This window comes from Euprymna scolopes, chromosome 37 (assembly GCF_053919585.1).
Source record: "Euprymna scolopes isolate OS-2025 chromosome 37, ASM5391958v1, whole genome shotgun sequence".
Lineage (NCBI taxonomy): Eukaryota > Metazoa > Mollusca > Cephalopoda > Sepiida > Sepiolidae > Euprymna > Euprymna scolopes.
Window position 1 is genome coordinate 17,770,750 of NC_136518.1, and position 15,189 is coordinate 17,785,938.

Here is a 15,189-nt window from a genome sequence, read left to right on the forward strand (position 1 = left end):
TAACGTTTATACTGTTACGACCACCGCCAAACCGGAAGCGACATTTTTAAAAATTAAGGCTAGATAATATAAAGGAGATATAACTTTCAAAAATATCGGCGAAAAAAGTGACCCCCCCCCCTGTAGAAAAGTGCCTAGTTTAAGGGGAATATATTAATGTTTTTAGACAATTTTTCGATATTTGTCGTATGAAATATCGAACTTTAAAGCGATACTGATCTAGAAAAAATCCGTCGCCTCTATTGAAAGTTTAAGGCAGACATGCAAACAGACATACATACATACATTTATATATTGGTAACTAAAAATTTTCGACCCAAACTGATAAAAAAGCTTGCCCTATCTCTGAATACACTTTATGTAAAATTTCAAATGTTTAGACCAGAAATTGTGTGAGTAATTTGGTATAGACCGCAGACGTCAATTTTTTTTTAAAATTTGACCCCTATTATGACCCCTTAAAATTTATAGTTTCGAGCTCAAATCACTTTATTAAGTTAGATCCAGGTTCAAGGAACCTATATCTAAAATTTCAAGTGTCTAGACCCAAAAATGTCGGAGGAGTTTGGTAGAGTTCTTAAAGGTCAAATCGTTGAAATTTGACCCCTTAACAGCCAAATTTCTGGCTGACACCCGTCACATCGATTTTCCCAAATCTCAGTACCCGGTATTTCAAATTTCGAGTCTATAGACTAAAAATTGACAGAGTTATTGCGTAGGGAAATGTACACAGACACACACAGACAGACAGGCACGTTCACTTTTATATATATATATATATATATATATATATATAAAATAAAATATATATATATATAAAATTTAAAAAAATATATATATATATATATAAAATTAAAAAAATATATATATATATATGAAAATTGCTTCAGACAAGGCATTAGGTCACTTTTTGTAAGGAACTAACGAGAACAAAAGGTGATTACCACAAAGATTGGATACACCTGTTGATCTTAGCTTTGTAAAAAAACAAGGTTATAGGGAGGAGAAAAACAATCAGTAGTTAAAAAATTACATAAGTATGCAGTTCTTGGAAAGAAGCTACTGGAATAATAAGCTGCATTATAATGAGGCATCAGAATAGCGAATTTATAAACACCACTAGACCAACGAGTAAAACGAGCTGGAATAAAGGAAGCAGGAAATGGATCAGGCAATTCTAAAGAACACATGACATAATACTTATTAAAAAGATTGAGACTAGCAACATCACGTCTGTGAGAGAGAAGTTGCATAGAAGAAGAAAAGGTGAGTCCAATCAAATTATAGATACGTTTTTGCAATCAAGAACTTCAAATGTGAACTCGGTTCACCAGCTCAAATAATGTGTAGTACGAGGTACATTGAATAAGTTTTCAAACTTTTTTGTACAAGCATTTAAATTTGTTGTGCACCTTTGAAAATTCAGTATGTTACTGCTATATATCTTATGAGATTACTAATGTTATGATTTCAGATTCAAATGAACAGCTACAGCAGGAATTGGAATACATCCTACTAAAGGCTGATTGTCACAGCTGGTGAATTTCAAAAATGCTATCTGAACACTTTAGAAGAACGATATGCAATAAAATTCTGTTTTAAACTTGTAAAAAATGCCACAGAAACGTATGGAATGCTTCAGACTCCTTTTGGATCATCTTGCATGAATCGAGCATCAGTTTTTGAATGGCATATGAGGTTCAAGGAAGGCAGGGAGTTTGTGAGGGATAATGAGAGGTGTGGGAGGAGTAAGAAAGTTAGAACACCAGAGTTGATTGGCCAAATAAAGAATTTCATGGATAAGGGCAGTCGTGTGTTTATAGAGATAATAAGTGTACAGTTTGATGTCAGTGTGGGAACTGTACACACAATTATTCGTGAGGAACTGAAGATGCGAAAGATTTGTGAAAAGTTTCTCTCAAAGGTGCTCAGAGAAGATCAGAGAAAAAGACATTGTTATGCCAGCAGGGAGTTGGTCGAGCTGATCAATTCAGATCCCGCAGTTCTTGATGTTCTGGTGACCTGCAATGAAAGCTGCATCTACTGCTATGGTCCAGAGACCAAGGGACAGAGTTCCCAGTGGATGCATGTTGGCTTTCCCAGACCCAAAAAGGCTAGACAGTGCAAATCCACCCAGAAACTTATAATGACACCTTTTTTTAACAGCACAGGCATGATCTACAAGCCCTGGGTTCCCATTGGATAGGCAATCAACAAGGAATACTATGTTAAGGTTTTAAAGGAGTTCAGGAAGAGATTCCATCGATAGAGGCCAGCACTTTTCAAATCAAGTCAGTGGCATTTCCACCAGGACAATGCACCTGTCCACAATTTCATTTTTGTCACAGAATATTTGACCAAGATGGGCATCAAGACAATTAGCTCAAAGAAAACCTTAGCGGCTGTCGCTATGAGACAATTGAGGAGATGAAAGAGGCAGTGACGAGGGTCATTGACACGCTCACACAAAAGGACTTCCAGAAGTTGATGGAACAATACAAGTGCATTGCAGCTGGAGGAGATTACTTTGAACGAGACTAGAGTTTCATGTGTGCCTACACGAAAAAGTTTGGAAACTTATTTAAGGGTCCTTGTACTTCGATATAAGAGAAAGTGAGTAACTAGTGGAGCTGAGGTGTTTGCGGATCATAAACACACTCTTCAGGTACGTATGACTTTTTCTATACACACACGCAAACACATCTTTCTCCTCAGACTTTGTTGAACATATTCCTGTGAACTTACTTTCTTAACACACCCTCTGATGGTACATAACCGTTTCCTCTCTGTGTACACACACACATCATTCTACTTACATTTTATATATGCTACTCACGTGTCGCAGTGTATTCTATATCCGTGAAGTTGGTTGCTTGTTAAGATGTTGTCAGATAAGTACTCTCTCATTGAGATGTGTTATCCTTTATTGTGTCGACTCAGTGAATATCCTGTGTCGCTGCAGTCTGTCATCCATTACAGTGTCGTCCCAGAAGTACTTTGTTCATTATAGTACTGTCAGAGTGAGTTTCCTGTGTTACGGAGGTTCGTTGTTCATTATGATGTCATCCTAGAAGTATTTTGTCAGAAAAAGAACGTTATTTATCACAGTAATGTTGGATCCTGTTATTAACAAGCACATCAAGACACCGAGCCAGCCAAGTAACATTTCGCACTTTGATTATCAAAGTTTTCTAAATTATTGACGATGTCTCCTTTGCATGGCTTTCATGGAAAGACTGCATTGAAAATCTTTGTTTCTCTCAGATTCAAAAACATGATATAATTCGTCATCTCGAACTCATACCTCTGTTTTGTCTACACCGTTTAACTTTGATATTATGTGTCAGCCATCTATGACTCAACCTTGGGAATGATTCCATCATACAGGTTTTGATTATCACACACTCGGTGTGACCCTTGTCAAAATCCATATTAGCTAACTTAATCGCTATCGACGTAGGGTATCTAATAAGTAACATTTGTTTCCAGTTATGGGATCTAATATGATTCTGATGGCGACTGATAATCTGTCTAATTAAAAAGGATGAGGGGATAATCTTTTCCAGACATAATCAGCCAAACACATTGGCATATAACCAAAATTCAAATGATCTGTTATGGTGGAATTTTTGGTCTTCTTGTCTATTGTATACACTGGTTGAAGTGGCAGGCCTCACATAGGCTAAATTGTGCATAATGTTCGCTTCATTAACAACTGTGCAGAAATAGTTCTTATAGTTGTGTGTAGGATTACCTTGTATGTCAGTAAAAACGTGATGTTTTATCCAGAGTTTCTCCTTACATCCTCTTTAATCTGTTCTTGACTAGACCAAAGAAACATTCAACAACGCCTTTTGCTGCCTGATAATGTAAAGTATCCTCTACCTCTATAAGGCCACCATTCGCCCATGTATGGAGTACTGTTGTCACATTTGGGCTGGTGCATCTGCTACTAGTCTCTCACTCCTGGACAGGGTTCAGAAGAGAGTCAACAACCTGATAGGTCCTGAACTGTTATCTAAGCTTCAGCTTTTGTCCCATTGACGAAATGTTGCATCCCTCTGCCTGTTCTACAAGTATTTTAATGGTGAATGCTCTGACAAACTACAAGCAGTTGTACCTCCTTGACATAAATACCCCTGACAAACCCAACAAGCAGCTAAATCCCACCCCTTCACAGTAGAGATCCCTAGATGTAAGAAAGCCTTATAATCGAATAGTTTCTTCCTCAGAACTGCTAGACTTTTGAACTCCCTTCTGGGATTCTGCTTTCCCAACTGAACAGACATCTTGCTGCTCATCTCCCTTCATAATATCCCTGCAACTTATGTCCCCGATAGTAGCCCCCTTCTCAAAAGTGGCACTGTGCTTTGTTTGGGGTGAAAATGGAATGAAAAAAAACCTAAGATTTGTTTGATCCATTCTCTTCTAATATGTGATCTATCAAGAGAATAGAGTTATACAATTTAATCACATTGACCGGTTATTATTAGATCACGTAAGTTAATCAACCTTCAGCCTGGTCAATACCGCATGAGTGACCATTTGGTAACACCAGGTGCTGTTTGTAGGACGATATTGACACCCCTCTGAAAAAACTGCAACAATCTAACGTTGTCAGTTTTCCTGACTGGGGTATACATGCGACTGGGGCCGCTTGTGAATTTGATATTCCCTTGAGACTTCCTTCTTTGGGGGAAGCTGGTTCAACACGCCTAGAGTAAGTGCTGACTATATATATTATAGAGTTAGGGTTGGAGTTAGTTAGAATGAATTAGTTAATGTGAAAAATATTTCAAACATTGAAAGTAAATTATGCAAATAGATCAGTGGTTTTGTGGGATCAAGGCTTTAGAGGTTAGGGTAATTGAAACTACAAATTAACAGACACAAACTGAATCCAGTTAATCGGCTATCGCTATTGAAAAGTCATGTTGGATTTTCTTTTTGCAAGCGTTTGTATTCAATATTAGTATTGTTAGTATTATTTATTATTGCTAGTTTTAGTTATGATTGTTAGCATTATTCCTATTGTTGGTACTAGCAGGGGTGGGGTGGGGGGCGCCCGACTTTGCCCGGTCATAAAATATGCTTAAATATGATATTTTAGTCTGTCCAGATTTATATATTAGACTAGTGGGGGGGGGGGTACCCGGCGTTGCCCGAGTGTTTGGAGGTGTGTGTGGTCGGATGGGTGGGGGCTGTTAATGAAAACCTAAGAATAAGCGAAGTAAAAAAAGAAAACAGAAAAAACGAACGTTAAAACTTATCTGAAAAATAAAGTGAGGGGTACCCAGTCGGTGGGGGTGGGGTGCGTAATCAAAACAAAAAACACAAAAAAAAAACTAACGTAAGGCAAACGAACGATGTTAAATGTAAAAATCTGAAAAACCAAAACAAAAAAGAAAACAGAAAAACGAAAAATAAAAACAAAAAAAAAAACACGTGAAAAATGGCTTAAATAAGCCTGTTTCAATATTAAAATTTTAAAAATCGAAAAAAAAAGACATCTCACACCACGATTCAAACCCAAAGCGTTTAAATAATGACCCAACGCTTTAACCAACTGAGCTAACACGACGCACATGAAATTGTGTCAGTTCTTCAAATATTTAAACTAAATGAGGTTATGACGTCATCTGACGCATGTGTAGAACCGATTTCGTCATGAGAGGAAGGCTTTTGCTGCCCCCCCCCCTGTAAAAAAGTGTTGATTTCAGGGTGAAAAAATTAACGTTTTTGGCCAATTTTTTTATATTGGTCGGGCGTAATCGAAGGATGGGGCTTTCATATGAGACCGAATTTGTGAATTTTTGTTCCGTCTTTAGAAAGTTTTTAGCAGACACACAAACATACATACATTTTTGCCTTTATATATATAGATTAGTTCTTATTGTTAGTATGAATGTATATTTTGAGTTTGACATTTGTTGAAAGAGGAAAATCATCATTCCGATGCACAATGAAAGGGTTCATCATCTACAAAGCGAATCACTGCCATAAATGAAAACAGCCAGTGTTGAACTTCCACATACTCACACTAATATAATATTAACATGCTGATACAAATTGAAAAATCCACGTTGTTCTCAATGGGTGTACGTCTAAACAGCATGGTATTAACGTAGGTGTGCCTCAGATCTCGATCATTGGACCTTTATTATTCCTGATATTCATAAATGACCTAATAAAATTGTATCCGAGATGGGTTGGTTGTTGGTTGTTTTTGTTTTATGGCATATCAACCCTTTTGGGTTATTTAATGCCAAATCCAGTGATTTTGAAGAACAATTTTTTAATAGAGTATATTTGTTTTTTTAAGTCGGTTTCTATTTAACTCATAGTTGGGACCCTAACAGGTACTACCACTCTGAATCAGAATGGACCTGGGAGCAATGGCAATTAAAGGGTGGCTCCACACTCCCCAAAGCCTACAAGCTGGGGCCTCACCATCGGATATAGTTTAAGGTCATATCCAGGACCATCCGAGATGGGTATATTTGTTGATGATACCACACTCTGAAATAGGCCTGAGAGAAAAAAAAAACGTATACATATTTAAGGCAATGGCAGAAACACTATAAAACAACCCTTTGTTGCTAAGACTAAACTGCTTTCCTTCAATAACTAGAAACAAAACCCTTTCTTAACTGCTGATTGGCATAGCAAATAGCACCCTGCCTGAGAACTCATCGTTCAAACTCATTAACTTAACATTCACGGGAAATATGAATTGGAACAAATACTTTGAGGACATTGTCAAGGTTGTTGCAGAAAAGGTGCCCCTCTCTCTGTCGTGCTAGAAAATTACTCCAACTAGAGAATATTATATACAAAGCCACCATTCGCCCATTCTTGCTACATCTGGGTTGCTGCATCTACCACTAGTCTCTCTCTCTTAGAAAGTTTCAAATCGGTTAAGCTTCACCTTCTTTATCATCAGACTCCTACACTGTGAAATTCCCTCCATGTTTCCCACTTGAACAAAGCTTCTTTCTTAGAACTGCAAGCCTGTGGAACTCTGTTCCGTCTGCTTGCTTCCCACCGGACTACAACTTGGATGTCTTCAAGTCCAACGTTAACAAATTCCTAATGAAACACCCCCTTAAGTAAACACTTCATCAAATCTCCACACTAACGTAATGTACTTGCAATAACCCTCATCCCTGAGTGGCTTCCGGGCCTTGATAAGTGGTGATCACTGTGTAAAAAAAAAAAAAAAAAAAAAAAAAAAACTTCCCTGACTGTACTACCCCGTAGAAATGTAAATGTAATGTAAATAAACATCTTGCTGCTGCACTCCCCAGTCCTCTGTTAGATACGATCTCAAATAGTAGCCCTTACGATCTGAAAGATTATCTATAGTTTTTTGTGATCGAACGATATTTTTAGGAAATTACTTCCTATTTCAGTCACGTAAATTTCTTCAAAGTTTAGAGAAGAAGCAAACTTAAGTTGGATTTGTTCTTGTTCCCCCCCCCCCCCCGCAACAAAACTTTCGTTTATTTACCTGAACAGCAGCCTTTTTCTCTCACACGTGAATAAAGAACCTTTCAAAAAGATGTCTGTCGCACAAAATTAATGTCAGAACTCCTTCGAACCAATTCGACCCAACTCGTGTTAATGTAAATTGTAATTCACACCAAGTCTCAACGTCCTCCTATTATCTTTTTTGTTTTTACACATAAATAAAAAATGTTTTAAACAATTTGTCTCTAAGTAGGACGTCTCCCAGTACGAAAGGGTGAATGCGGTATTATGGTGGAAGAAGATACTAGCTTAGAGAAACTTTTGTTTAGTTCTGTAGTGACAAGGATGACCAACGACCTCCATTTTCCCCCCTTTTGAGTTGGCCTTGTGCCTAAGTTTTTTGTTCAGTTTGAACTTACATTGTCATTTTAGCCTGAATAAAAGATTTAATATCTCAAAGTGTAGTATCTGTTCCGGCACTGAAAGACCATTGCCGTTGTCGCAATCAGTTTCTGGTCCATGTAGGGGCAACCCTATGTACCAAGAGGCATCACTACCAGCTCCTGCTCTTCTGCTCTCAGGGGAGCCGCCCCCTTTCCGCTCCCTATTAAAAAACGGCCTTGTGCCTAATTTGCTCAGTGGAGAAACAAATGAATACCAAGTCTCAGCGTCCCCCCCTCTCTCTCTCTAGCTCTGCTGTCAAACTCAACTCACTGTTCTCTCCAATTCGTCCCTTTCATCAGTGACATTCCCCTTATATGCAAATGACTGCCACACACATATCAAGAACCCATCTACAAAATTAAATTTTTCTTTTCTTCTTTTTCCTTCCCCGATGCTGTCACGCAACGGGCCAAACAGAGGCACGATCGCTTGCGTGAATAACATCTTCCATTACACGTTTCAAGTGGCAATATGCTTTGTTTGACAGAAAAAAGAGTTTAAAAAAAAAAAAAAAAAAAAAAAGAAGATAACAATGGATGACAATGGAAATTATTTCCGTCATTCATATTAACTGATTCATTTCTCGGGCAATGACGTGTTTGGGAGTTTTGTTTTTGTGAAAGCCAAACATTCTCTAATGAGGTCATCAGGGATTAATTAATGATAACGAATAAAAAAATAAATAAAAAACATTTATAAATATATGCTCGTGTGCGCGGTATCTCCAACAAAAAGGTCAGGCACCATTGTGTAACAATTGCGCATGCGTGACAAAAGGCTTTGATCGATTATTTATTAATTGCGTTTCTTTGAGTAATCATTTGTTTTAATCAATCATTTCATGTTAACTGAAAACAAAAAGTAAACATAAATCTGTGGTGAAGACTTGTTTCGTCAGAGAAAGAGAACGTGAATTTTATGCATATATGTTTTTGGATATGATGAACTTGAGGAAAAAACATCACTGAAGCTATAAAGAAAGAAAGAAAGAAAACAACAACAATACAATAACATGATAATAAAACAATAATAATAATCTAATATATAAAATGCTACATGTCTGTCTGTCTCCATATTTTCAAACTCTATCTCCTCAGAAACTAAAAGTCACAGAGCAATGCTGCGGCCTCAGATGATTAGATTTTTTTACAGACCATTCTTTTATGGATCTTCAGCCGAAACAGTTAAAACAGTTTCTAAGGAGTCAAAATGGGATCAAAATTGAAAAAAATCGTTATACATTTTGTACATTCATCTTAGTTATATTTTCAATTTTTAATTTTAATCAGTTCATATGTGTGTCATGTTGTTACAGTGGTAATGTCCCCAGCTTTGAATGCTACAGTTTCGGTTTCGATTCTTGCTGATAGCACCCAAATATTTTTTTTCTTTTTTACTTTTGAAATCACAACACTATAATAATATATACGAAATCTGGACAAACTAAAATATCATATTTAAGCGTATTGTACAAAGACACGCCCCCCCTTGCTAGTATAATATAATAATTAGATAAGAATAAAGCAACAATAATAATAACAATGTTAATGATAATAACTAGCAGGACCCATGTACCAGTGTTGCCCGGTGGACATATGTCAAAGTTAGAACAGATTCAATAAAGGATTTTCCCCTATCCTGAAAACAATTTAAACTATGGTTCTTATTAGGGGACCACTGCTGGCCCTGGAAAATAATGGGTACTAACGGCCATGTCCCAAATGAAATCATCTAGTTTCTACTATGGCATTGTCTGGCAGTGACAGCTAGCAGAAGCCACTGGCTATGATAGTCATCACTGTTGGTTATTCGCAATTAGTGCGGTTTTGAGGTGATTACTTGTGTGTACTGGCAGGTATTGGCTGCCTTTGCAACTGGAACTCATTGGTGGCAATGATCAGTGTCAGCCTCCATTGGAACGGAGTGATGATTACTGGCTGTCAGTGCTGTACTGAGGTGTTTACTAGTATTTACTGGTGGATTTGTGGTTTTACTGCCGATCACTGTGCGCGAGCCTTTTCTAGTCTCACATAAAAACACGCGTTCACATTTCAAGCTATATTACTTGTCATATACACACGCGCACACAAACATATGCGCCTACGTCCACACACGTACATATATTCACGTACATACACTCACATTCACGTGTATATACACACACGCTAACGTACACACATGTACTCACACACGCACGCACACAAGGATGACGTCACTTCCCCTTTCAAAGGAAATCCACACATGCGTAAAAGACACCGGAAACACCTATAAAAGGAAGAGACAAGCTGTTTCCAATCTTTTTCAGACTAGCCTTTTCGAGGTGGCTAGTAGGCGCACCAGCCGCCGCCGTTTCGGCAGGCTCGCGCATGCACGTACCTCACACCATTTACTACTATGTGGGACAAAAGGCCAACAGACAGTACATACACTCTTTCTCTCTCTATCTACTACTTGTGCCAGAGAACACCACCGCATAGCTGACAGCTAACATGGCGCACAGTTTAACTGATGTCAACCCTCTATCCTTTCTCTTTGTCTACATGCTGGACTATCATTCTCATTTCTACTATATCACTCACTTCTCTTCCCACGCGCGAACAAACCCAAATGTGAGATGAAAACACATTTCCTTTTTCCTTCTACAATACCTGTCCTCTACAAACGATGGTTACATCCGCGCGGACATGAACAAATGTTATATCTAAAACATTCATTCTTTCAACAGTAAATAAATGACGTTTATCTTATCCATCAATTGAGTTTTTGCTTCCTTCAATTCCATTCGTTTCATTATTTTCTTGTGGCGAGTTAGGGTATTATTATATCCTCGTCCGCCACAACTGGCTGCCAGGAGCAGTATCAGCTTTCATTGGACAACTCCAGAATGAAATTGAAGCAGATAATTGCGTTTACTGGCGGGCACTGGGTTCCTCTGCAATTATTGATCATGGCCTGTGTCAGACCCCATTGGACTGCTCTGAAATGAAATTGACTTTGGTTACTGCCACTTCATAGCACTGGCTAGCACTGGTGGGCAAATCACTTGCCTTTAAATGTCGAGCATCTAGTGATGGGCTTCATCATCCAGTGGACGTCACATTCATCCATAGTGATCATGGCTCTTTTAAGGTGATTACTGTGACTTCATGGCATTGGTGATCACTTGCAGGCACTGGTACTTTTAGGCTGTTACTGCTTTACTGAGTAATGTGTACCGTGCTATGATGTTCCAATTAAAAGTAACTTTATACTACTAGTACTACTACTACTACTAAATAATAATAGTAGTAGTAGTAATAGTAGACAGGTAGAGAAGGCAGTACACTGGCAATTATGCAGACAACTGCATCTTGAACACTCAGACAAATGGTACAAAAACAAACTGGCAGCAGTACTTGAAAACAAAAATCACAAAATCCTATGAGACATGGATATACAATCGGATAAATCCATCCAAGCAAGATGATCTTATGTCATACTAGTTAACAAAAAGGAAAAGACTTGTCAGATTGTAGATTTTGTTGTTCCAGCAGACCACAGAGTGAAGACCAAGGAGACAGAGAAGTGGAGCAAATACTGGCCAGAGAGCTCAAAGAGATATGGAAGATGAAAAAAATCAAGATAACATCAATAATACATGGTGACCCCAAAAAAAAAAACAGAGGACATTCAATTTTTGGAGAAAAAAAGGCCAAAGACCCTAGTGTTTTGATGTGATGTTTTGAATATAATAAACTAATAAGTCAATGTTTCATTTCATTCGGATAAAACACTAAGAAATGGGACCTAATTAGAGTTGGGGCCCTTTTTTGGGGGGGGGTGGGGAGGTCACCCTGTAGTAGAAGTACTAGGAACAATACCAAAAAAACTTGGAAAAGATTCTTTCCTTGACTTTCTGCTTATCTTCCAGTGATTTTTTTTTATCTAATTCTTCCTCTTTCGCCACATTATCCAACTGGTGGTGCATTAAGTTTCAAAGATTGCCACAACCGGGGGTGGTAGTGTGATAGGCTCCCTCTCCCTAAAAAAGATGCCCTCAGGGTGTGTGTTTCAAATAGCATCCGACAACCAAGCCTTCTCGCGTGGTTTAGTTAAACTCAGCAAAACTGTTTATTCTAACAGTGTATCATAAAATGCACATGGTGGAATGATAAAATTGTCACCCTAGAAAAAACGACCTGATTCCATTTCCGTTTGATGAAAGCCGGTTTTCTTTTTTTTTTTTTTATTGCAGACCATCTACTAGTTGGTTAGTTGTATACATGAGTGATAGGAGGCTTCTATCATGTGTGAAAGTGACACAATGTTCAACGAGCGAGATCAGAGATGCAACGCTGTACAGCTTATGTTCTCTATCGATCCAAGTTATAACAACAGGACCATTGCCAGCACCCTCAAAATGCATCGCTGGATTGCCATGAATAAGAGGGACATGTGATGAAAACAGTTTCCAGCCACAGTTATGGTTTTTAGTGTGGTTTCAAGTGAGGGCCACATCATGCCACCTCACATCTTTGAAGTCGACTTCAAAGTCAACACCAAAAGTGTACCTGGATGTGCTGAAGAGTGTGGTGATCTCCTGGTCCAATCAGGTGGCTGCTGGCAAACCCTGACTGTGGCAGCAGGACTTGGCATCAGCCCACATATCCAAAGAGACCCAGGCTTGGCTTCAGAAGGAGTGCTCAAACTTTGTATCCTTCTCTCACTGGCCTTCCTCCTCCCCCGACCTGGATCCACTAGACTACTTTGTTTGATGATACATTGAGAACATCACCAACACGAACTCCCACAACACCAAAGTCAGCCTGATCATAGCCATCCGTCGAGTATTCCCCAAGCTCCTGCCAGCGCTTGTGGGAAAGGCATGCTCCCAGTTCCAGACCTGTATTGAAATATTGATTGAGGCTGAAAGTGTCTACATTGAATAGATGTCAGCTCAACCGGGGGTGGTAGTGCGATAAGCTCCCTCTCCCTAAAAAAGATGCCCTCAGGGTGTGTGTTTCAAATAGCATCCGACAACCAAGCCTTCTCGCATGGTTTAGTTAAACTCATGCAGACATGATTAAGAATTGATTTTTTCAATAAAAGTTTTAAAATCAAGCTGTAGTGTATTTTTCTTTAGAGAAACAATTTTATCGTTCCACCCTGTATAATACATATTTTTCTAAATTTATTTATCATGTACCTTATTCTGCCATGGTAACGTTATAGTCATTTTTTTTCATTTTCTTTCTTTGAAGATTGTAATGCTGGGTATGGGGCAGCGAAAACAGCTGCCAACATTCCCCTGCTTTTTATTGAAACCAACCGAGAGCTCTTTTTAGTATTCTCGCTGTTCTCTTAAGTGCAATTGTCTGGATCTCTTTTGCACTTGGTTCACCAAAAATATTAGTTAGGTAGGACTTTAGGTTCTTCTTCATAAGCCCTGTAGCACCTAAATAACTGGTATGATTGATATCTCCCTAAGATTCCAATTTCTTTTCATATCATTCATGAGACCTTGATATTTGGTCCGTTTCTCTCCGTCAGCTCTGTTCAGACCTCATCATTAGGGACACTCACTTCATCCAAGGTTGCCACTCTCTGATTTGTTCCACATCAGGTTTCACAGCAGCATTTTCAAGGAAGGTGGCTGTGGGGATTACATGGTCGTTAATGTATGGTAGAAACTTGTTACCAGAAAAACATAAAAAAGACATTTACTGCATGATATTTTATAGAAATTCTACAAGTCTGATCAAACAACATGTCTCCAAGTTGAGCTGACTGCCTCAAATGCCAATAACAACTAATAATGGCGACAAAAATTATTCCTGACTCGCACTAATACAAATACAATTAATCAAAACAAGATTTATGATAATTTGTTGCAAGTTGTTGCAGAATAATAGCAAGCATGAAAATTATCAAAATGATCTTTTAAAAATGACAGACAAAAAATCTGCAAAAAAATTCTAATTTATCTAATTTCATCGACCTGTACAATCGTTTGAAAGCGATCTCTTTATTCTGTGAACAACATCCAAATTTATAGCAGAACCAAAAAAAAAATGTCCAAAGATCTGTTTTAGTTTGATAACGAATAAGTAATAAATTCGGTAACAGCAGTAGAGATAGGTATCTGTGTTTATTCTTACTTTGTTTTATGGCATATCAACCCTTTGTGGGATGCTGAATCATAATGACTATTATAAATGATTGATCGATTCATGCTGTTTGTCCAGTTTCAAGGATGCGAATAACCAATGGCTAAAATAAGTTCAAATTTAAATAAATTCCTCAATCTGTGTGCCACGACCTATTGGTTTGCGTGTGTGGAGAGAGATGGTAGCCAAAAAAAAAAATAATTTCTAAGCAACCGCAAAAAGTTGTAACTAAGAAAGTGAATATTAAAGGAAAGACATTGAGTATGCATGTGGAAAAGGGAGGAGTCAGAAAGTAATTCTTTGACAAAACAAAACTCATCTAACTTTCCTACCCTCATCATCAATCGTTTATAGTCTTTGTCTTCATGTTACAATTAATATTTCAATAGTTTTCAGAGAGAACTGTATAAGAAAAAAAAAAGGAAGAAAAAGCAAGCAGACAAAGAGACAAGAGAAAAATAAAGCAAGAGAAATGGAGGGAGGGAAGGGAGAAAGAGAAGTAAAATACAACCAAATAGTGACAAAAAAATAAGTAGGTAAGGCCCTAGCGATTTGGCAAAAATCGACTTTTTCTTATTTTAAAAAGAAAAGCAAATTTCAATCAAAAAACAGAGAACTCACATCCATGGGAAGATCTAGCAATTTATATGCAAATTCATTTTTCCTGAATTAAAAAAAAAAACAGAATTCCACTAAAAGGCATAGAAATCCCTGAGTTTTACAACATAAGAATCTTATCGCAGTTGCTACCAGAATATGAAGCAGCAGCTGTGATAAATGTCTGCTTCTTTGGTTTTGTTTTATGGCATATAAAGCCTTTAGAGAGTATTTTTCCCACATATTTGTGGTGACGGTGAGGTAAGACTGTAGCAGAGAGCAGTTTCTATGAGGTGACTTAGTCACACAAGAACCAGTCAGACTCCACAACGTTAATTTCAACGATAATTTTAGATAATTACTTCCAGATTATTCTCTGGAATTCCAACAAGTCCTTTTAATTCTCTGGAAGAAATAAAACTCTAAGAAAAGCAACAGCCAACAAACTTTATTATTTAATTCCTTCTTGAGACCATCTTAACTTTAAGCGACCTACACCTAACAGTGTAGGTCACTCAAATAAATATAACTA